Source organism: Diabrotica virgifera, chromosome 7 (assembly GCF_917563875.1).
Source record: "Diabrotica virgifera virgifera chromosome 7, PGI_DIABVI_V3a".
NCBI lineage: Eukaryota > Metazoa > Arthropoda > Insecta > Coleoptera > Chrysomelidae > Diabrotica > Diabrotica virgifera.
Window position 1 is genome coordinate 220,392,383 of NC_065449.1, and position 25,194 is coordinate 220,417,576.

Consider the following 25,194-nt stretch of genomic DNA (forward strand, 5'->3'; position numbering starts at 1 on the left):
GCTTCTGAATCATATAGAATTAAGAAAAATCGGTTTGTCGAAAAATAAAAAAAATTATTAGGGGGGGCAAAGCCCCCTTATGACGTACGGCTATGAAATATAGATAACAACCTACTCCCTGTCCGGTCGAGTCCACCTGCGAAATTTCATGAAAATCGGTCAAGTGGTTTCGGAGGAGTTTGGCAACAAAGCCTGCGAAAGAGAATTTTATATATATAGATGTTAAACCACGAAATTTTTTTAAAAAAATAACGGTTAAAGATAAAAAAGTGAAAATTTAGGATTGTATGTATCTTTTGCTTCTGAATCATATAGAATTAAGAAAAATCGGTTTGTCGAAAAATAAAAAAAATTATTAGGGGGGGCAAAGCCCCCTTATGACGTACGGCTATGAAATATAGATAACAACCTACTCCCTGTCCGGTCGAGTCCACCTGCGAAATTTCATGAAAATCGGTCAAGTGGTTTCGGAGGAGTTTGGCAACAAAGCCTGCGAAAGAGAATTTTATATATATAGATGTTAAACCACGAAATTTTTTTAAAAAAATAACGGTTAAAGATAAAAAAGTGAAAATTTAGGATTGTATGTATCTTTTGCTTCTGAATCATATAGAATTAAGAAAAATCGGTTTGTCGAAAAATAAAAAAAATTATTAGGGGGGGCAAAGCCCCCTTATGACGTACGGCTATGAAATATAGATAACAACCTACTCCCTGTCCGGTCGAGTCCACCTGCGAAATTTCATGAAAATCGGTCAAGTGGTTTCGGAGGAGTTTGGCAACAAAGCCTGCGAAAGAGAATTTTATATATATAGATGTTAAACCACGAAATTTTTTTAAAAAAATAACGGTTAAAGATAGAAAAGTGAAAATTTAGGATTATATGTATCTTTTGCTTGTGAATCATATACAATTAAGAAAAATCGGTTTGTCGAAAAATAAAAAAAGTTTTAGGGTGGGGCAAAGCCCCCTTAGAACGTACGGCTATGAAATATAGATAACAACCTACTCCCTGTCCGGTCGAGTCCACTTGCCAAATTTCATGAAAATCGGTCAAGCGGTTTCGGAGGAGTACGGTAACAAAACCTGCGAATTAGAATTTTAGATATATACTAGATGACCCGGTGAACTTCGTTGCACCTTAGATAGTGGGTCATAATTAGATAATGTGTTATAATTTTGATTCTAGGTCAATAAGGAACTTGCATAAATTTGAAATTCCAAAAGAATGTTATAAATCGCAACATAAAATAATTTAAAACATGTATCAAAGATAAAAAGTTGTTTTTGTGTTCCGTTTGGCCCCTAAAAACAATTCTAAATTTAAATTATTGCAGCTAGCCTAAAACGTGTCGTGACGTCATAGGGTTGTGTGTCTAAATTCTGCACCAGCAAAGTAAACAAAATTGTATATAATTTTAATTTTATTTTAATTACTGACCCGACGAACTTCGTACCGGTGTTATTGTGAATTAAATAATGATATCTCAAAGTTCAATAAGTAAATTAACAGAAAATCTAAAAAATAATGTATGACAAAAATTTGCATCAATGTAATGCTTTTTTATAAACAATACTCTATTCTTGGTGCAAAATAAATACAGTGGAACCCCGATAAGTCGGCCTCCAATAACCCGGAAGTCCGGCTAACCCGGACCGATTTTCATCAAACAAACATTTCAACAATAAAAATGTTACTGTATGAGTTTTTTACCAAGAAATGAACAATACTGTATACCACTGTACGTAATTTAGATGTACCTACTGTGCTATGTATGTATTTCATGTTTTTGCAATTATAATGGAAGTTTATCTGTATGTAAGTATCAGTATTTTATTAATTTTTACCATATTCTCCGGCTTACTCGGATTTTCGATAAACCGGATCGGCCGCGGTCCTGATTAATCCGACTTATCGAGGTTCCACTGTAACGATGACGGTTTCCCTACGCGCAAAAATTTTCCGTGTGCCAAACCTGAAAACTCGTTACTTTTTAAACGAAGTTATTCTTGCAATTTTCAAACGGTAAGTCCGTTGGAATCATTAGTATAAGCGGAATCAAGACATCATTTTCTTTGTATATTTCCAAACCATCTCTCTTATCAATTAAAACACATATTCTTCTACTTTTAAGTCGGCAAAACAGTAATTTGCATTGAGACATATTAAAAATATAACATTTTATTGATATGACCAAACCATCTCTCAAATGAAATCAAATACGTCATACTCTTTCACTCATGAATTGAAACCCACATTAGCAGGGAGTATACCTGCCAAATTTCATGAAAATCGGTCAAGTGGTTTCGGAGGAGTTTGGCAACAAAGCCTGCGAAAGAGAATTTTATATATATAGATGTTAAACTACGAAATTTTTTTAAAAAAATAACGGTTAAAGATAGAAAAGTGAAAATTTAGGATTATATGTATCTTTTGCTTGTGAATCATATACAATTAAGAAAAATCGGTTTGTCGAAAAATAAAAAAAAATTTTAGGGGGGGGCAAAGCCCCCTTATAACGTACGGCTATGAAATATAGATAACAACCTACTCCCTGTCCGGTCGAGTCCACCTGCCAAATTTCATGAAAATCGGTCAAGTGGTTTCGGAGGAGTTTGGCAACAAAGCCTGCGAAAGAGAATTTTATATATATAGATGTTAAACTACGAAATTTTTTTAAAAAAATAACGGTTAAAGATAGAAAAGTGAAAATTTAGGATTATATGTATCTTTTGCTTGTGAATCATATACAATTAAGAAAAATCGGTTTGTCGAAAAATAAAAAAAAATTTTAGGGGGGGGCAAAGCCCCCTTATAACGTACGGCTATGAAATATAGATAACAACCTACTCCCTGTCCGGTCGAGTCCACCTGCCAAATTTCATGAAAATCGGTCAAGTGGTTTCGGAGGAGTTTGGCAACAAAGCCTGCGAAAGAGAATTTTATATATATAGATGTTAAACTACGAAATTTTTTTAAAAAAATAACGGTTAAAGATAGAAAAGTGAAAATTTAGGATTATATGTATCTTTTGCTTGTGAATCATATACAATTAAGAAAAATCGGTTTGTCGAAAAATAAAAAAAAAATTTAGGGGGGGGCAAAGCCCCCTTATAACGTACGGCTATGAAATATAGATAACAACCTACTCCCTGTCCGGTCGAGTCCACCTGCCAAATTTCATGAAAATCGGTCAAGTGGTTTCGGAGGAGTTTGGCAACAAAGCCTGCGAAAGAGAATTTTATATATATAGATGTTAAACTACGAAATTTTTTTAAAAAAATAACGGTTAAAGATAGAAAAGTGAAAATTTAGGATTATATGTATCTTTTGCTTGTGAATGATATACAATTAAGAAAAATCGGTTTGTCGAAAAATAAAAAAAAATTTTAGGGGGGGGCAAAGCCCCCTTATAACGTACGGCTATGAAATATAGATAACAACCTACTCCCTGTCCGGTCGAGTCCACCTGCCAAATTTCATGAAAATCGGTCAAGTGGTTTCGGAGGAGTTTGGCAACAAATCCTGCGAAAGAGAATTTTATATATATAGATGTTAAACTACGAAATTTTTTTAAAAAAATAACGGTTAAAGATAGAAAAGTGAAAATTTAGGATTATATGTATCTTTTGCTTGTGAATCATATACAATTAAGAAAAATCGGTTTGTCGAAAAATAAAAAAAAATTTTAGGGGGGGGCAAAGCCCCCTTATAACGTACGGCTATGAAATATAGATAACAACCTACTCCCTGTCCGGTCGAGTCCACCTGCCAAATTTCATGAAAATCGGTCAAGTGGTTTCGGAGGAGTTTGGCAACAAAGCCTGCGAAAGAGAATTTTATATATATAGATGTTAAACTACGAAATTTTTTTAAAAAAATAACGGTTAAAGATAGAAAAGTGAAAATTTAGGATTATATGTATCTTTTGCTTGTGAATCATATACAATTAAGAAAAATCGGTTTGTCGAAAAATAAAAAAAATTTTTAGGGGGGGGCAAAGCCCCCTTATAACGTACGGCTATGAAATATAGATAACAACCTACTCCCTGTCCGGTCGAGTCCACTTGCCAAATTTCATGAAAATCGGTCAAGTGGTTTCGGAGGAGTTTGGCAACAAAGCCTGCGAAAGAGAATTTTATATATATAGATGTTAAACTACGAAATTTTTTTAAAAAAATAACGGTTAAAGATAGAAAAGTGAAAATTTAGGATTATATGTATCTTTTGCTTGTGAATCATATACAATTAAGAAAAATCGGTTTGTCGAAAAATAAAAAAAAATTTTAGGGGGGGGCAAAGCCCCCTTATAACGTACGGCTATGAAATATAGATAACAACCTACTCCCTGTCCGGTCGAGTCCACCTGCCAAATTTCATGAAAATCGGTCAAGTGGTTTCGGAGGAGTTTGGCAACAAAGCCTGCGAAAGAGAATTTTATATATATAGATAGATATGTCATATATTATGTATCAGTTTTTATTTTGTGAAAACTGTCATTATAGATAGCAGTGCGTGAAGGGTTTAAGTGTGCGTGAAGTAACAATGTATTTTAAATGGGATTTACTTTTTCGCATACTTTCAATGGGTTTTTTGCCATACTTTCATAAATTCAAATATCCTAACTTTGGCGTTGTCATGGTGATGACAATATGAGCAATGACCTACAACAAAATTTTTGACAGTTTTGTGGTTTGAAAGTAGTTAGGATTTTTAAATGTCAAAGTTCTAAAAATTGTAGAATAGAAATCAATTCCAGTGACAAAGGGTTACAGTTTTTTTATTTGTTTATAGTAGATAAAATTAGATTAGATAAAATATTGTATGAAACTGTGCGTGAAGTATTTTTGAAAACTTACGCGATGTATAGCACTCGCTCCGTTGTCACTCGTGCTCTAAATATCGCGGGCGTTCGCAAAAAGATTACTTCACGAACTGTTTCATAAATAACTATTATCTGACTGAGTTATATTGATAACTCGAACATATAATATAAATTTCAGAGTAGATGAATTTAATATTGCCAATATTTATGAGTTTATAACAAAAACAAAATTTGTTTAATTTATTAATGATTCAATAAAATTGTGTTTTGACTAGGAAAGTTTTGGTGTAGTTCTGATATCTTTTACTATGTATGGATTTTGGCCTACTGAATCCGAATATGAGGTTTGCGGACAAAATTTTTTTCCGCTTTTTTACTCAAATCTCGAAAACTATTAACTTTTAGTAATAATAAAAATAAAAATAAAAATGTATACCATTTTTATTCATTCAGTTGCGGTGCGAAACCAAAACTGTCTTAATTTTTACTCAGATCAGAGAGTGCAGCCAGCACGCTTATCGACGATTTCACCTCTTGTTAGAGGTTCATCAGAGACTGCATAGGCTGCTTTTCTCTGGCCAGGTAAAAATCTTCGACATATCCATCTCCCACCGCAACTGACGAGATGGTAGTAGGTGCCTAGCGGCATCTGCTAAATAAAAGACTAAGTTTTTCAACCTAATAAAAATATTTGTAAATTAAATATTTTTAAAAGATTTTTAATTGAAAAACTTTATTGGCCCATTTCCTGGTGACAACCTCCAAGGCTTCTACAATATGCAAGCACATGGATGCTGCAGTGAAGACTAAGGGGAAGGAATTCTACACTATGCAATTCACAACCCCCGTCTGCAGCGTGGTAAAGTTCCAGCGGAGAATGGACCTAGTTACTCTATAGGAGTAATACTAATAAAAATAAAAATGTATACCATTTTTATTCATTCAGTTGCGGTGCGAAACCAAAACTGTCTTAATTTTTACTCAGATCAGAGAGTGCAGCCAGCACTCTTATCGACGATTTCACCTCTTTTTAGAGGTTCATCAGAGACTGCATAGGCTGCTTTTCTCTGGCCCAGGTAAAAATCTTCGACATATCCATCTCCCACAGCAACTGACGAGATGGTAGTAGGTGCCTAGCGGCATCTGCTAAATAAAAGACTAAGTTTTTCAACCTAATAAAAATATTTGTAAATTAAATATTTTTAAAAGATTTTTAATTGAAAAACTTTATTGGCCCATTTCCTGGTGACAACCTCCAAGGCTTCTTCAATATGGATGCTGCAGTGAAGACTAAGGGGAAGGAATTCTACACTATGCAATTCACAACCCCCGTCTGCAGCGTGGTAAAGTTCCAGCGGAAAATGGACCTAGTTACTCTATAGGAGTAATACTAATAAAAATAAAAATGTATACCATTTTTATTCATTCAGTTGCGGTGCGAAACCAAAACTGTCTTAATTTTTACTCAGATCAGAGACTATTTAGCAGATGCCGCTAGGCACCTACTACCATCTCGTCAGTTGCGGTGGGAGATGGATATGTCGAAGATTTTTACCTGGGCCAGAGAAAAGCAGCCTATGCAGTCTCTGATGAACCTCTAAAAAGAGGTGAAATCGTCGATAAGAGTGCTGGCTGCACTCTCTGATCTGAGTAAAAATTAAGACAGTTTTGGTTTCGCACCGCAACTGAATGAATAAAAATGGTATACATTTTTATTTTTATTAGTATTACTCCTATAGAGTAACTAGGTCCATTTTCCGCTGGAACTTTACCACGCTGCAAACGGGGGTTGTGAATTGCATAGTGTAGAATTCCTTCCCCTTAGTCTTCACTGCAGCATCCATGTGCTTGCATATTGTAGAAGCCTTGGAGGTTGTCACCAGGAAATGGGCCAATAAAGTTTTTCCATTAAAAATCTTTTAAAAATATTTAATTTACAAATATTTTTATTAGGTTGAAAAACTTAGTCTTTTATTAACTTTTAGTAAATGGACTGTTAACAGAAATTAAAGTTCTTAAAATTATCTACAAATATCACCATTTACTTTTTTTTTCAGACGAGCTGTCCGGTCTAAATTGCAAGTTGAAAATTGCCAATTTTTAACAGTCTCGGCATAACCCACTTTTTACATTCCAAAATTTTAGTTTATATTAGAATGCTGTCATTTGATAAATTTCTCCTAGTTTTCTGTACAAATAATAAATGTTAGTTCATAGGTACGGTATGTCTCTTGTGACAGCTTCCATGAGTCCATTCCGTCTTAAGAGGCCGGGAATATCTCTGCTTTTCCCTTAGAGCCACAGGAGATCAGGCACAGATGGATTCACAGTTTGAGTTGGTGTGAACATTTCCTTCGGATCTGTTATCTTGATTTCTGATAAACCTTAAGGTTTTGTCCTTTTAAAATTAATTAGTTGAACAGCTCCCTGACTTCCATAAACCCCAGGTGCGGGTTTTTTTTATCCGAGGAATGGATTGCTTAGGAGCTACTGCAGGTTTTGGTGCAATACAAGAAATGCCACATATGACGTGAAAAGTGTGGTATTCGTCGATTGTATGTACGTTAAAGTCAGCGTTATCGTACACCTGCTATGTAAAGCACGGCAGGTCAGTTTTCTGCGGATCGCCTCCGAACGCTGACACTTCCAGGCGAACAGCTTCTGTATAGGATGAACAAAACCCCAAATAGGAAACTACATCAACCTATTTTCTTGAGCCGTGCTTTTTGTAGAGAAAACGGCCAACCTTGCAAAGAATGGTGAGACCAACTATCTGGGCCTTACTGCCGCTACAAGACTTTGAGCAAGCGCGTTGCTTATCTGAAAGTGTCAGCAATCGCAGGCAATCCGCAGAAAATTGACGAGCCATGCTTTACATGTACGAAAACGCTGATTTTAACCCTTTATATAACAGACCTTAATTTGCATGTTGGTCCCTCAATCCCAAAGATTTTTCATGCTTAGAGTCCCATTGCCTTATATATACGTCGCATATAAATAAACAAATAAATGAGCAAAGCAACATGTTTTTAATGAGTTTTTTTTAACCAACTTAAACGTTTTCTTTTCAAAAGTACTCATCCGAGAGCAAAACCAACTTGAAAAAATGTAACTAACTTAAAAAAAATAATGTAATGTAAATTAACATTAAAAGTTTTCTTTTGTGTGGTACTCCTCAAAACATAACACTACGCAAAGACCGACTGCCCATCTTGCACACTTTTCTGTGGCTACAAACGCTTCACTTTCTAGCCTAGCAGCTACCTATAAGCGTTGCCACCAGTGCTACAATATAGCATATATCTAAAATATGTGAACAAATATATACGGCAATGGGTCCGCCTGACCTGTCTTAGGTTCCAACATTTTGAAGCTTTGGGAAGAATAATCTAACATTTTTGGACATATTTTTACGGCATTGGGACACAATGTGTCTAAAATTTTATAAGCAATGCATATTTTCAGTTTTGCTAAATTCAGACCATAACACCTTGAACGTATACAGGGTGTCCCGAAAAATAGTGCGTTCCTTAAAGGTATAGGTAGAAGGCACCATGTAGAACAAAAAACTCATAACATTTTTTTCTAAATTCAACCGTTTGACCAAAAAACTATAAAACATTTTGGAAGGCAAATTCAAATCTGGCAACTCTGTGAAGTACAAAAATCTAAACGTAAATAGTCCCATGTTTAGTAAACAGATAATTTAGAAGAATCCTGTTTAGTATCAACGCCGAAAATGTTTTTGAATCATGTGATCATGAGTAATATTATGATATTATGTTGTTTATTTATGGCAGATCAATAAATGGAGAGGCATAATACCTACTAAAATTCTTTCAAAATGTTTTGCTGGAATTTCTTGTCGTATAAGTGAATGTTACCCTATGAATTCATGTGTTCGCAAAAGTGGTGGTTCAGTTAAAATATGTGTTTTCATCTTCGTTTAAAATTATGCCATATTTCAACTGCATTTTAAAAAAAAATTATAGTAAACAAAAATAGTAAGTATTAGGTTGGATTATTTTAAATACTGTAAGACACAAACGAGTTCTTATTCACCAGTGCGTAACATGTTGCCAGATTATTTAATTTTCTGAAGATTAAAATTCAGGTATATTGAAACCAATGTAATCTTTTTTTTGGAAACGGTTAACTTTAGAAAAAAATGGTATAGGACTTTTTTGTTCTAGATTGTGTATTCTATCCATACCTTAAAGGAACGCACTATTTTCCGGGACACCCTGTATATCTGGCGGCTGGGAATACAGACCCACTTTTTCAAAAACATATATATGCAGCGTTGGGACAGAAAGGGTTAACGTACATACAATCGACGGATACCACACTTTTTACGTCATGGGTGGCATTTCTTGTATTGCACCAAAACATGCAATAGCTCCTAGCCAATCCATTCCTCGGCTAAAAACTAAACCCGCACCTGAGGTTTATGGAAGTCAGAGAGCTGTTTAACTAATATATTTTAAAAGGACAAAACCCCAAGGTTTATCAGAAATCAAGATCCGAAGGGAATGCTCACACTAACTGAAATTGTAACTTTATCTGTGTCTGATCTTCTGTGGCTCTAAGGAAAAGCAAAGACATTCTCGGTATTTTGGGATGGAATGGATTCATGGAAGCTGTGAGAAGAGACATACCATATTCATATTATGAACAAACATTTATTATTTGTACAAAAAACTAGGACAAATTTATCAAATGACAGCATTCTAATAAAAACTAAAGTTTTGGAATGTAAAAAGTGGGTTTTGCCGAGACCGCTAAAAATTGGCAATTTTCAACTTGCACTTGAGACCGAACGGTTTGTCTAAAAAAAGTAAATAATGATGTTTGTAGATAATTTTAAGTACTTTAATTTTAGACCATTTGTTAACAGACCAAAAAAGCGGAAAAAAGCTGAAATCTTTCGCTTTTTTCGCGATTTTTTCAATTCTCCGGCAAGAAATTTTGTCCGCAAACCTCATATTCGAATTCAGCAGCCCAAAATCCATATATAATAAAAGAAATCAGAACTACCCCAAAACTTTCCCACTAGGGAGCTCGTAGAATACAAATTTACTGAATCATAATAAGTAAATTTAATGAAAAATTTGTCTTGGTAAAAAGTCTATTTATTTATAAAGCCCATAAAAGGGCTACTAATATTAAAACAAAACGTTTTTGCTCTGTAACAAGAGCATCATCAGTTTTTAAAACCTTTTAAAAATAGACTAAATGTCTTATATAAATGCATACATAATAAAATCCAAAGGATGGATATAATTGCTATTGATATGGCCTTAGGGCAACATATGACTCCCACACGTTGTACGTGGGTTGCTAGGTATTAATTAATTAGGTCATTACGTTGAAAAAGGTGAAAGACAACTGAGTTTTTCTCTATACATATCCGTAACAAATAAGCTGTTTCTATTAAATTTTTTCTACGATAGTAGTTGTACTGTTCAATGATTTGTCCTATTCTTTCATTTGTTACGTGCTATCATTTTGGATATATCTGCTATCTGCTCAAAAATTCATTTCCAGAACAAGAAGATTTTGTTTCGTAAGTTTAGAAGATTCTCTATGCTATATTTACCACTTGCTGGCCAGCGCATCTAATTTATCCTAAAAACTGGTAAATTGATCCTTATCCCCCCACGTATGGTGTTTTCTATCTTACTCGGCTCATAGAGACTTGCCATATTTTATGTGCCTATTCTCATGCCTAATTATATTCTTATGTTTTAATACCTACACCGGAGAGGGTAGAAGGTCTAAAGATTATATACAGTGTGTCAATTTTAAAACTTACAATGGCTATATCTCACGAACAAAAGTTGAAAACGAAAAATGCTTGAAACTGTTTCTAGGATAGCAAGGGGGAACCAAAATGACATGAAAGAGAACTCACCCCCATCAACCCCCTAGGCCCCACCCACCACAACCAAAAAAGTTTAAATTGCAAACCCCTACTTGTGATACATCATTGAAAAGGCTATAAAAAATGCTATCCAATGGTATAAATAATAATTATACAGGGTGAAGCAATAATTGTGAAACTTTGGCTTAAATGAAAAATTTAATGAGGTTTTGTTGAACTACAAATTTGATAAAAATGTCAATTAAGTAAATGTTCAAAGTGGATTCCGTTGTTTTGTAAACAATAATACAGTCTATTTTCAAATTCTGCACGAAATTTGACAAATGTTTTTCTAGTAATAGGGCGACATGCTTGAGTAATTATTTCTCGCAATTTCCCAAGTGACGCAAGTTAAGTTTTATAAACAACTGATTTAAAACAAAAATGGCAAATTAAGTTTTAATTAACAAAAAAAAGTACGAGCGGACACTTACCATTTAAAATAATAGTCCGGGAGATAGCATTACAAATACAAACGTCATAGTAAGCCAGCTGATAATAACACCCTGTATAATTATTATTTATACCATTGGATAGTACTTTTTATAGTAGGATAGTATATTACTTTTTTCTATGGGGTTACCCTAAATCAGTTGTTTATAAAACTCAAGCTTCACTTGGGGAATTGCGAGAAAGAATTACTCAAGCATGTCGCCCTATTACTAGAACATTTGCTAAATTTTGTGCAGAATTTGAAAATAGGCTGTATTATGGTTTAACAAATAACGGAAGTCACATTAAATATTTACTTATTTGACATTTTTAATAAATTTGTAATTCAAGAAAACCTTATTAAATTTTTCATTTAAGCCAAAGTTTCACAATTATTGCTTCACCCTGTATAATTATTACTTATACCATTGAATAGCATTTTTTATAGCCTTTTCAATTATCTATCACAAGTAGGGGTTTGCAATTTAAACTTTTTTGGTTGTGATGGGTGGGGCCTAGGGGGTTGATGGGGGTGAGTTCTCTTTCATGTCATTTTAGTTCCCCCTTACTATCCTAGAAACGGTTTCAAGCATTTTTCGATATCAGTTTTTGTTCGTGAGATATAGCCATTGTAAGTTTTAAAATTGACACACTGTATATGTTTTTCTATTGTCACGGGGAATTCCCTGGATAACGGCCTTGGAAGCCCCGTGTGCTTGTCTTCTCATCTCAGATCTTTGTGCCTGAGGACCATGATAAGTATAAACTTTTCTTATCATAAGTCAGTGAAATTATGAATGAATTAAGTAATAATAATGGCGTGGTTTTACCTGTCCAGTTATGTTTGTGGTAGTCCAGTTTTAAGTCTATCCAGGATAATTTCCTCTGCGCCTTGATTTGGCGATAATGATGGCTGCTGCCCTTCATCAGACTTTTATTAATATTTAACAACAATAAGTATCACATCACCATGATAATAATAAAAAAATTGCGTTATTCCTGGATTATGAGGAAAGTAAGAGATGATCGGACAAGCATTAGATGAAGCCTCTTGAATCAGCTGGAAAATCTTGAATTTGCTGTGGACATGCAAACAAAAATCGATAGGCTAATACAGTACTACAATATGATTGAACTCCAGATAAATACAGAGAAGATAAAAGTTTTAAAAAAACTATAACCCGCAAATAAATAAAATAAAAGTATAAGGTAAAGACATTGAAGAAGTAGAGAAAGTCACTTATTTGAGATACATCATGAAAATAAAAGGAGGATGCACGAAAGACATACAAGCAAGAATAACGAAGTCACAATAATTCGCCAACAATGTGTTAAATAAAATTTGGCAAAGAAGTGAAATATCAGGAGCAACAAAAATTAATGTGTTCAATACCAGTTGCAAAAGTATATGATTCTATGGAGCAGAAACTTGGAAGCACGATGAAAGAGGCTACATTTTTTTGTAAATAGATCCTTAATAAAGACCCAAAAATCCTAAGAAAATCAGTATAGTAACAACAATTCAGAAAAAGAAATACAAATAATTTGGCTTTACGTTAATAAAAGATTCTAATAACACCACAAGACAAACACCCGAATATTAACCTGAGGGGACAAGAAAGAGGGGAAGACCAGATATTACCTGGAAGAAAATATTAAGAGGAAACAGTAGCGATCAACAGGTAGCGAAAACGCGTTCCAAGATTACGGCTGTAATTTTGAATATTTTTTCGAGATATTTGGCACACGTATTCGTAATATAATAAAGAATGGCGGTACAGAGCCCAATTTGAAAAATATATTAATATGTGAAGATTACTCTGTAATTAAATACAATTTTAAAAAACGAGCCTGTACCGCCATTAAGAAGAACAAAAAAATACACTTTATTCAAATAAACTTTTTTATTCGATGCCTAGATTTTGTGTCATTTTGGAACTGCTAAAATTTTTTATTTCATTAGTAGTTCCAAAATGACACAAAATCTAGGCATCGGATAAAAAAGTTTATTTGAAGAAAGTGTATTTTTTTGTTCTTCTTAATGGCAGTACAGGCTCATTTTTTTAATATTGTACTTAATTACAGAGTAATTTCCACATATTAATATATTTTTCAAATTCGCTGTTTTTGTGCAAACTCTGTACCGCCATTCTCTATTATATTACGAATACGTGTGCCAAATATCTCGACAAAATATTCAAAATTACAGCCGCAATCTTGGAACGCATTTTGGCTACCTGTTCTGCTTAATATCTCTGCTCAGATTGTCAATGATAATAATAAAAATTTGTAATAAGTAGTTATAAATAAAAATAGACTTTAATGCAGATAATACAGAACACAAAAAGTAAAAATAAGGGAATAATACAATCATATTTTCAAATTTAACAAGCACAAAACGCAGAAAAGAATACATTTTATTATGACGTGGTTATCAGTTTTCAAGATGTAGTCTAAGTTAAATATTATAACACAAAACTATCAGCTTAACGATAAAACCATTCGAAACCCATTTCGAAAATTCATTGTCATTAATCTCGTAGCTCATTACCATTTTTTATTAATTAATCACGAATATTGACGATATAAACAAAACGGATAATGTCACTCTCTTATCAATAAAACCATCTTTGAGCAACACATATAGCCACTTTATAACTTTCAAACATACATGATAATTCGAATATTTATGAATACTGCGATAAACCCGTCAAGAATGCCAGGTCTCTCAAATTAAACAAGCTTCTTAAAAAAAAAGACGATTTTTGGGTGTACCTGGTGCCACGGTAACGGGGATTTAACTTATCTTTGTCGATGTTGTGAGGCCGCTTCGGTATGAGAAATTTTCTGATATGGTCTCTTGCCTGATTTTTGTTCAAAAATGTTCCCTTTAAACAAATCAAAAGGGTTAGGCCTATTTCATACTTTACGACTTTGGTCGTCAGGACAAACGGTCGTACGACCGTTTGTCGTGCTCATCGGACTTTTACACTTTACGACAGTATTCATCTTATTGTCGTAGAAAGCACAGGGAGTAGAATGAATCGGGCAAAAAATTTGGCTTTATGGTTAATTTATCGCCGTAACAAAAAAAAAACAGAGACCTAATCGCCTATATTGGGTGCCTCCAATCAATGGAAGAAGAGAAGTAGGTTTATATCATACACTTTTTGGAGATTTAAGAAATGACCAAAATAATTTTTTTAATTATTTCCGCATGTCAGTGACATAGAGATTCCTCGCCATTTTCGAGCGTTTCGGATCTTTTGAGATCTTTTCTCGTTCCATGCATCTTTGCATATTGTCCACAGCCAGTCTTTCCCTTTCTCTCCTAAAGATTTGATCATTTCTGGTGGAATTTAATCCTCCCCTGGAGCCTGGAGCTTTACCTATCTTTAATTTTCTTATCGCTTCTACCAGTTCTTCTTTTGAAATCTCTCTTTATTGTTCCCCCATGTGATTTGTTTCTCTCAGCCGTTCTTGCTGCCTACTTCCAATTTTTTCTTCATACAAGTTATCAAAATACAAAACATTAAATTACATAAATGTTGTTTTTGTTCGTCCTGGTCACTTTTGGTAATCCCAGCTTATCAAATTAAATGCTTGCTTTAAGGATTCCCGTCCAGTAGCAATATATATTGTATAAAAATAGAGTCCTTTTCATAGGAATTTTTCAGTGCGTCACAAAGGATAGAAAAAAAGGTAAGTTCGTGAAAATACACATTTATATCATTTATTCTAACACGAAATTTTAGTTAAATTTGACAGTTGTCACATTTTATTTTCAATTTAGCATAATAACAAATCAAATGTGCTTATTCCATTTATAAAATGGTATTTTCTTTGATTTGTATAGTCTTATAAATTGTACAGATTATATATTATATTCGTAGATATATTATATAATTCATAAATATTTTTTTTCGATTATAGCGCCATCTATCGACAACTAGAATACATTATGTTATAAATGTCTGTAATCACAGACGTGCCTTTTTTCTGCCACATATAATTTAATGCGTTAGAAAAAAATAAAAAAACTGTGACGCACTGAAAGATGCCCATGAGAAAGATTACCTATTTTGTTAATAAATACAATTTAATTACTGAACAATTATTATTATTGTTATAAGGCTCAATTTTCATCTTTCAATATTTAAAAGATCCGTCTAAAAAACTGATTTTATTTTATTTAATATACCGATTATATTAATATCTCTATACATATTTAAATAATCATTAATAAAACACGAATATATATCTACGTTTATATCTTTAAATTATTAACAACAAATTTTAGATATTCTCGATGAAACATTTATGATTTAATTTTTATAATAGGGTACATTGATAATAATACATTTTACAATAGGGTCTATTCCTCGGCACTTTGACAAAGTCCTCACAAAGTCTATTGAAATTTTTGTCGTCACAATAAAATAATACCAACCAGATGCTTACTTATGTATTGTATCTGTGTAGGTAAAAATTCCTCATCTATATTATTTACCGTTATGTACGTGCCACTGGATTCACTGGCACTACACGACTCTCTGTCGTTAAGTATGGAAGCATTAATTTATGCCCGTGGTTCACTGATAGCACGGCACGACACAACCGTCGTCCATTGCAGTGACATTGGACGACAGCCGAAGAGCAACGGCACGACAGTTAGTCGTGGTCGTCCTGTGTGAAAGGCTCCGTATATTGCTGTATTGGACTAATGGAATGTACGACAAACTGTCGTTACGATCGTTTGTCGTGACGACCGAAGTCGTAAAGTATGAAATAGGCCTTACGGGCGAAATTTTTGGTCATCCGATATGTCTTCAACCGGTTGGTGAGTTGCCTTTGTCTATTTTGACCACACGGTGCTCTCCCATTCTGCTTATTATGTACTTATTCGATTATTTTTTCTTTTTATTTAGTGCCCATTCGTGTACATACAGTACGTTACATTTTCTTCTAATGTCTTCACTCCTCTTTCGATATCTAAGCGTATTTCTTGTAATTCTTCACACTACTCTGATCTCTGCTTATTTCAGTAGTTTGTGTGTTGTGGCTCTGTCGGGTCTTATTTCTGATGCATATAATATTTACTCTTATACTAACCACAAATTCTTCACTTCATTTTTATTTATTCCGGTTTTTTATAGCGTTCTCCGCCTTCCGGTTCGTAGTTTCCAGCTTCGTTGGTCGTTACATTCGCCAGGATTTGAAGGCTCCTTTCCGAAGGTTGTCCATTTTAAAATTTGTTTCGGCAGCCTGTCGTCGTCCATATACAATGCAAGTAGGCGTCGTCCCAGGGATCTACTAAGTTGCCATGTTTCGCATCCATAGAGCACTATACTTTTAAAGATGGAGTTAAAGATGACATGTTTTCTTTGATTTTATAGTTCTTTTGACCATAGCATCAGGTTTAGGTATCCGATGACACTTTTTCCTTTCACGATCCTTTGCTTTATTTTTTTTAGGTGGGCCCACTCTTGTTGATTGTTGTTAACACGTCGTTTTCGCCATTATTAAGGCATCTTGTTAGTCTCTTTGCTTTTTGTGCTTGATCTTTCAATTATTTGTCCAGGTCTCAATAGCTGGAATGTGTAATTCCAAAGTGTTTTATTTCCATTACTTGTTCAACACTGACGTCATCAATTTCCATTTTTCATCTGATTAGTTCTTTCTTCTTCTTTAAATACCATGTCCTTTCAGAACGTTGGTTATCATCATAGCTATCATTTACTGCCACCCTAAATAGCATGATTGTATCAACACCATACCAAACTCGCCAGTTCTTCAACCATGAAGGTTTTCTTTGTTCTGGACTGCGTTTGCTTGCTGTTTTCCCTTGCATAGTATTTTGTAGCAACCTATATTTGGGACCTCTTATTACATGACTGTCCGGAATATTCCAGCTTTCTCTTCTTAATGCCTTTAATAATCTCAGTAGTCTTGCTAAGATATTCTAGTAGTGTGGAGTTTCGAATCTTCTCCACCCAAGGAACTTTTAATATTCTTCTATAGCACCACATTTCAAAAGCCTCAAGGCGATTTAGATCGACTTTGTTCACAGTCCAAGACTCGATACCATAAACTAAGACCGAGAACACGTAGCAGTGAAGTAGGCGGATTCTCAATGCCAATTTTAGCTCTCTGTTACATAACACCTTGGACATCCTTCTAAAAGCGGCTCTGGCCTGCTCTATACAGCTCTACACAGCTCTATATAGCTCTATATACTCTCTTAAAGGTCATAATTATAATGTAAAAATAGCAGCGAAGTGGACGGTTCCTCAACGCCAATGTTAAATCTCTGTTAATCCTCAATGCCAATCAGTTCTTGGCTGATTACTATTGTTTTGGTCCTCTGAGATGAGATTGTTATATTAAATTGTTTTACTCTTATGAAAAGTCTGTACACTAGTCACTGCCGACTATCTTCATCTTGGGCTATCAATATTGCATCATCTGCATAAAAGTATTTTTACTTCTTTTTTTCCATTCTGTGTCCTCTTCCTTTGTTGACACTTTTGACGATTTTATCCATGACTAAATTGAAGAGCATAAGGCTCAATGGATCCTCCTGTCTTATTCCGCTACCTAGGTCTAAAGTTTCTGTAAGTTGTCCATCAACTTCTATTTTATTATTTTAATAGATGTTTCTATGATTATTTCATTCATAGGAGATTCTGACCAATAGAAAGCTACAGAAATGCAAATTAAGGCGATAATTTTTGATAATATCCCGTCGTTAAGTATATTACGTCAGATGCCCTTCGTTGCTACGAAAAAATACATTCAGTGACATTAATGACAATTAATGTTTTAAAAATTATAAAAGTGATGACTTTCAATCGTCAAATATTTATAAAAACTGTGTGTTTGATGGTACTAATTTGTACTTACATAAATAAATTACAATAAAATTTTGGTTTTGAACAGTTTTATTCATGAAATAATCGCAACAAATTGCACTCGAGCTCTGAAATTATATAGAATTTTTGCTCTCGTGACACTTTTACCTAATTTCACTCGCCTTCGGCTCGTGAAATTAAAACTGTCAAAGTGTCACTCGGGAAAAATTCAATAATTTCAGAGCTCTTGTGCAATTACTACTGATAATTCAGGGAACTTCTCTCTATCATAGAGAAGATGAATTTCATGTTTGAGTCTGATTCTGTCAAATGGTTTTTAAGTCAATCATATACATAAATGCCAGTCTATTATATTCTAGTGATCTCTCAGTAATTTGTTTTATGACAAATATCTGTACACGATCTGCCAGTACGCAAACCCTGTTTTTCATTTGCTAAATTTATCCTCTGATTCATTAGTGCTTGCAAAATTTTAGTTGTAAGATTTAGGGTGATATTCAACAAATATTAAATTTTAAATACCTAGATACTACTAGGGTAGCAGTATGTAAAAAATCAATAACAAAAAATATGAAATATACAAACAATTGTCAACCCAAAAAAATGCAAAAGTTCTCAGTACTCTTTGGAAATTAAATTAACAACTCTAACAAGTACGAAGTACGAGTAGTTTAAAAGTTAAAAAAAACTTCGACGTGCCTATAGACACTGCTGTTTTAACTACCAGGTTTTGATAAGTGTATAATGCCGAAATAATAACGAAATGCAGTAGCCAATTATGGACACGGAGATGCCAAAAATGTTGTCCCATCAATGTTAATGGTTGACAGCATGGCTGGACAAGGGAGTGCGACAGATAATTTTTAAGGGATTTTTAACTGCTTTTTGTAGAAGTATGTAGTAGCAGTAGACAATTAAAAGAGCTTAGGTCCGGTCGTAGATACTAAGGAACTGTATCAGTACTACAATTAATAATTACTTTCGTACTTTCGTACCAATGTATAATTTAATATAGCTAAATGTTTCTTATAAATATGTTTTTGCTTTAAATTAATTTTACTTGCTACTATAATTTTTATTCATAGTTGCAAAATTTTTTAAGGTATTATATTTAGGCTTATTAGTAATATATCGTGTTTATTAAATAACAAATTTTAACGGTTTGTTTTAATTTATTAAACGAAAACAATGCATCTTATCTTAATATGAACCACCACAATTTTGTCAACTCTACTACATTTCTGTTCTAAGTACTTATAATGAAACTTTACCTTAGGCACTAATAATTTATTATTTCTACGGCCGTTTAATAATATGCTCATTATTCGCTATTTTTGAATAGATAATAACAACCATTACTTTACCCGTTAGTAATGGTTCATTACTCACGGGCTGAAGTTACTCACGGGTCATTACTCACGGGTTGAAGTTAGATTTAAGTGGTGCATGGCACTTTTAATATACCTATCAGCAAATAAAATTACTCAAACTTGTTTATTTAATAATATAATCATTGTAATTGAAATTTAAACGTAAAAAATACATATACTAACCCATTGTTGCGGTTAAAAATCCTTTAAGACCTTTCGAATTTAATTGTTGATATACATTTGACATTTTAAGATTGACGTTATTAAAAGGTAAATTAACAATCGGTATTAATTCCGTACAAGGACTTGCGGATATGAAATTTATATAAATGAATTATGTTTTACTTACTGTTGATTGTACAATAGATTTTTTATTGACAGCACACGTTTTTTTTCATGTAATTGCCTTAAAATATGCCTTATTTTTATAAGCCACCTCCATCCTCCATTCCATGACACTAATAAATGACAATTGTTTGATTGTTTCATAAGCTCAAGAAGGGTAATTCTAACAGTGTTGCCATAGTTATATAAAATATGCTTTCTTATGAAAAATAAAATCTTTCGATTTTAAATATTGTTAGTAGTTGATTATATTTTTCTACTAATCCAAATAAAAAAGGTCGTAGAAAAAGTATAGTATTCTACTTGCATGTAATGGCTATTACTCACTCTGATGAATTACGACAATCGCCTACGGCTCGTGTCGCAAACTTTATCATCGTGAGTAATAGCCATTACATGCTCGTTGAAAAATATACTATTGACTACCTACTTTATTGTGTGGCTGAAGGTTCATTGTGTTAAAACGAAAAGATACTACTTAAATTGCGTTTAGCCTGCGCTCTAGATTTTGATTAACATAAAACAACATTTGGTAGCCCCTTTATTATTTTGCAGGAACCCAGAATATTTCTTGTAAATAATACAATTCATAACTTAACAAAAGTCCATTTTTTACATTTCCCTTGCGTCCAAATCTATACTTCCAGAAAATACTATTTCTGTTATTTCCTTTTTTAGTTACATTTCTTTAAATTTGTTTGTTGAATGTGTTGGCAAACCGTCCATGAGGGTTCTAGTAGACTCATACGTTAAGTCTGTTCTCATACATTAAGCCTCCTTCTTTCCTTCCGCCGTGCATTTTTCAATCTCCCTTATTTTCATTTGTTACAACTGATGTGCAAGTGATTACCAATACTTCTTAATTTCTAAACTAACACCATCTAAAATTGGCTAAATCCTTCTACTAGTTACACTGGCGCTCAACTAACATGTCTTTTAAAATGTTGTTACTTCTTCTTCTTCCTCTTCTGGTCCTTATCCATTTTGGATGTTGGAAATCATTGGCAATCATAACCTTGCTCGCTGGGGCTCGAAACAGTTCCGTTGAAGTTTTCTTAAATCCTGTTCTCAAATTCTGCAGTCATGATATTCTCCTTCTACCGGGTCCTCGCTTACCTTTGACTTTACCTTGCCATATGGACTGCAGCAGGGAGTAAACGGAGCTGATTTCTCATAACGTGTCCCAGATACTGCAGTTTTATGCGTTTGATGGTAAACACAATCTGCGGTTCCTTCTTCATTTTTCCTAAAGCTTCCTTGTTCCTGATCCTTGCTGTCCAGGATATTCTCAGCATTGTTCTGTAAATCCACAGCTCAAATTATTTAAGTTTCTTAATAGTGGTGTCTGTAAGCGTTCATGCCTCCGCTTCGTACAATAATATAGATAAAAAATAACATCTCAAATGTCTCATTTTTGTATCTAGGGATATGTTGAGGCTTTTGAAGATAGCGCTCATTTTGTTTAAAACCGTCGTTGCCTTTCCTATTGTTCTTCTTAAAGATCCCTCTCCTATCGGAGGTTTTATATCATAATGGCTATGGTCAGTTTGTTGGCTGCTGCTCTGAATAGTTGTAATGATCTACAGTTAAACTATTCTCTAAGGTTCCTTCTTCCTTGCATAATAATTCTCAGCGACTCATATTTTTCTCCTCTGGTAATGTGACCCAGATATTCCAGTTTTCTAGTTTTTATACTTTTCATAATTTCTACCTCTTTATTTAAACGTCGTAGCACTTCAACATTGGTAATCCTTTGAACCCACTGAATTTTCAATATTCTTTTGTGTTGTCTCTTCAATGTCCAAGCTTTCATTCCGTGTAGCAATATAGAAAATATGTGGCATCTTAGAGCCCTCAATCTGAGAGGCAACTGAAGGTCTTTGTTTGTAAGCAGTGTCTTCATTTTTATAAATGCTTGCCTTGCAGTTTCAATTCAGACTTTAAGTTCTTTGCTTTGGTCATTTTTGTCATCAACTCAGGTTCCCAGATATTTGTATGTCTTAACTTTTTCTATTTGGGTTTGCTCTATCATTAAACTTTCATTTCCATGTTCTGTTTTTGAGACAATCATAAATTTAGTTTTTTTCTTGTTTATTTTTAGTCCGTATCGAATGCAATAATCGTTAATTCTATTTAGCAATTCTTGTAGCGATTCCACGGTGTCTGCCATTATAACGGTGTCATAAACGAATCTTATGTTATTTGCTATTCTTCCGTTTATAAAGATTCCATCACTTATAGTCCAGAAAGCCACTGAGCATCCGCTAGGAAAAATATTCTGATTCGGATTTTTTGCACAACCTTACTCACAAAGGACTCCTTTTAACAAATTTGCATGTTGCCAGGACCAAAAGGTGGTCAAACATTTTTTAAACGTTTTTTTTGTTTTTTTCCTAAAATTATTTTTTTTGCATGTAAAAAAGTTTTTTAGGTTTTTTGGATCATTCCAAACAGAAAAGGTCTTTAGGGACTTTTCTCTAAAAATGATAGTTTTTGACATAAAAGCGATTCAAAATTGAAAAATTGCGAAATCGGCAATACAATATTCAAAACTCCTTTGTTTTTTAATTGCTAATCAAGCGTGCGCGACACTATTTTCCACCGACAGTATGGTGCAAATGAAAGGAATAAATTCGTTATTTCGTAAACCGGCGACTTTAAGGAAAAATCCCGAAACAGGTCGATTTTTATTTTAAGTTATGCTATTGTGGCATATATGGTATACTAATGACGTCATCAATCTGGACGTGATGACGTAATCGATGATTTTTTTAAATGAGAATAGGGGTCGTGTGCTAGCTCATTTGAAAGGTTCTTCAATTCTCTATTCAGTAATATAAACATTTACATAATTATTTATACAGGGTGTCACACCCTGTATAAATAATTATGTAAATGTTTACATTACTGAATAGATAATTGAAAAACCTTTCCAATGAGCTACCATACGACCCCTATTCTCATTTTAAAAAATCATCGATTACGTCATCACGCCCAGACGGATGACGTCACTAGTATACCATATATGCCACAATATCATAACTTAAAAATAAAAATCGACCTGTTTCGGGATTTTTCCTTAAAGTCGCCGGTTTACGAAATAACGAATTTATTCCTTTCATTTGCACCATACTGTCGGTGGAAAATAGTGTCGCGCACGCTTGATTAGCAATTAAAAAACAAAGGAGTTTTGAATATTGTATTGCAAAAATCTTTTCGGAATTTTATCATCCGATGTTTAAAGAATATCCACCTACCTTGGCAACATTCAAATTTTCAGTTTTTCACATAGTTTTTGAGGGTTAAAAATGGCCAATTTCGCAATTTTTCAATTTTTAATCGCTTATATGTCAAAAACTATCATTTTTAGAGAAAAGTCACTAAAGACCTTTTCTGTTTGGAATGATACGAAAAACCTAAAAAAACTTATTTCCATGCAAAAAAAATAATTTAAGGAAAAAAAAACAAAAAAAAAACGTTTAAAAAATTTTTGACCACCTTTTGGTTCTGGCAACATGCAAATTTGTTAAAAGGAATCCTTTTTGAGTAAGATTGTGCAAAAAATCCGAATTAGAATATTTTCCTAGCGGATGCGCAGTGGCTTTTTGGACTATTAGCTCCGCTATCGTTTCCTGAAATATGGCTTCACTGTACAGGTTAAACAGTAGAGGCGACAGAACACAACCCTGTCTCACTCCTGTCTTTATATCTGAATATTCTCGGATTCTTGTTCTTGTATCTTTATATTGGCCTATTGATTCCAATACAGATTGATGATAATTCGTAAATCTCGCCTGTCTATATCTCTATTTTTCAATAATTCTATTAGTTTTCATGTCGGACCCTGTCGAACGCTTTTTCGAAGTCGATGAAACAGGAATAAATATCCAGGTTCATATCTAAGCATCTTTGAGAGAGGACATTAAACGCAAACCATGCCTCTCTTGTTCCAAGTCCTTTGCGGAACCCAAATTGAGTATCATCCATATCATATTCTAGCTTTCTGTATAATCTTCCATGAATCACCTTTAGAAAGATTTTGAGGTTATGGCTTATTACTGATATTGTCCTATAGTCCGAACAATCTTTGGCATATATTGTTTTTGGTATTGGTACAAAGGTGGACACCAACAATTCCTGAGGGATTTTTCCGCTTTTATATACTTCAATTAACAGATTCAGTAGTACTTGTAGAGTTTCATCGTCTAGACATTTCAGTAATTCCGCAGGTGTTTCGTCTGGACCTACAGTTTTTCCGTTTTTTGCGTTTCGTATTGCTTGTTCGATTTCCTCCATTATGATCTCTGGTCCCGTTTCGCTGTCGATTTCTTCCGGTTCTTGTCTATCATCCTCAAACATATCTGTTATGTATGTCTTCCACTTTTTTAATTTCTCTTTGAATTCTATAATAATTTTTCCATTTATGTCTTTAAGAAGGCCATCTTTCTTTTTTCGCTGTGTATTTGTGATTTCCTTTATTTTCTTGTGCATGTTAAAGCTATCATACTTTTTAGAATGTTCTTCTATTTCACTACATTGATTTGCCAGCCACGTGGATTTGGCCTCTTCCTATGCGGCACTTTATTTCCTGTACATTTTTCCACTGCTCATTTATGCTAGTTCCCAGGTAGCAATACTGTTTTACGCGCTCTATCTACGTTCCATTAATGTATGGAGGAGCCCCGTTTATATTCCCCGTTTATAATCATTTGTTTGATTCTTTGGGTATAAATGTTTAGTCCGTACTGTTGACTGTACTCGTCGATTCTGTCCATTAGCCTCTGAAGTCCCTCTAAACTATCTGCTATCACCATGGTGTCGTTGGCACATCTAATATTGTTGACTCTTTCTCCATTTAGAAGGATGCCTTCGTCTACTCGGTATAGAGCCTGGTTAAAAATTCTCTCTGAGTACTGTCATGATTTTAAATAGTTGTTATGATTTTTTAAGATACTCAAACCATAGAATAGTTAAAATAATAGATAATTTAGTAATTTTAGTAAAGCCCAAAGTATATGGATAATTTTTTATTATTGCCACTTTTGAGGGGTATCGTTGATTGGAAGGTTGAGAAGAATGAGAATTATAAAAAGAACTAAAGTTATGAGAGCACTTAGAAATAATTAAATCGTTATAAGATGGTTTTATTTAAGTGTATAAAGGTAGAATTACATAAGAAATCAAAATAGGTAATCCTATATCAAAGATGATATTTCAATGACATATAAATTAGAAATTAGTAACTAGAACATATAATAATTTGAATTTTGAGTTTTACCAGAGAATTACTTCTATTTGTATCATACAATAGCCTTATTTGTTCGTAAGAATCATCAAAAGGTTTCATTTTTCCAAAAGTCACTTCGAAAGGGACTTCGTTAAGGTGATACGTCTTGCATCACTTAGCTGCATGTGTAGATTTGTGA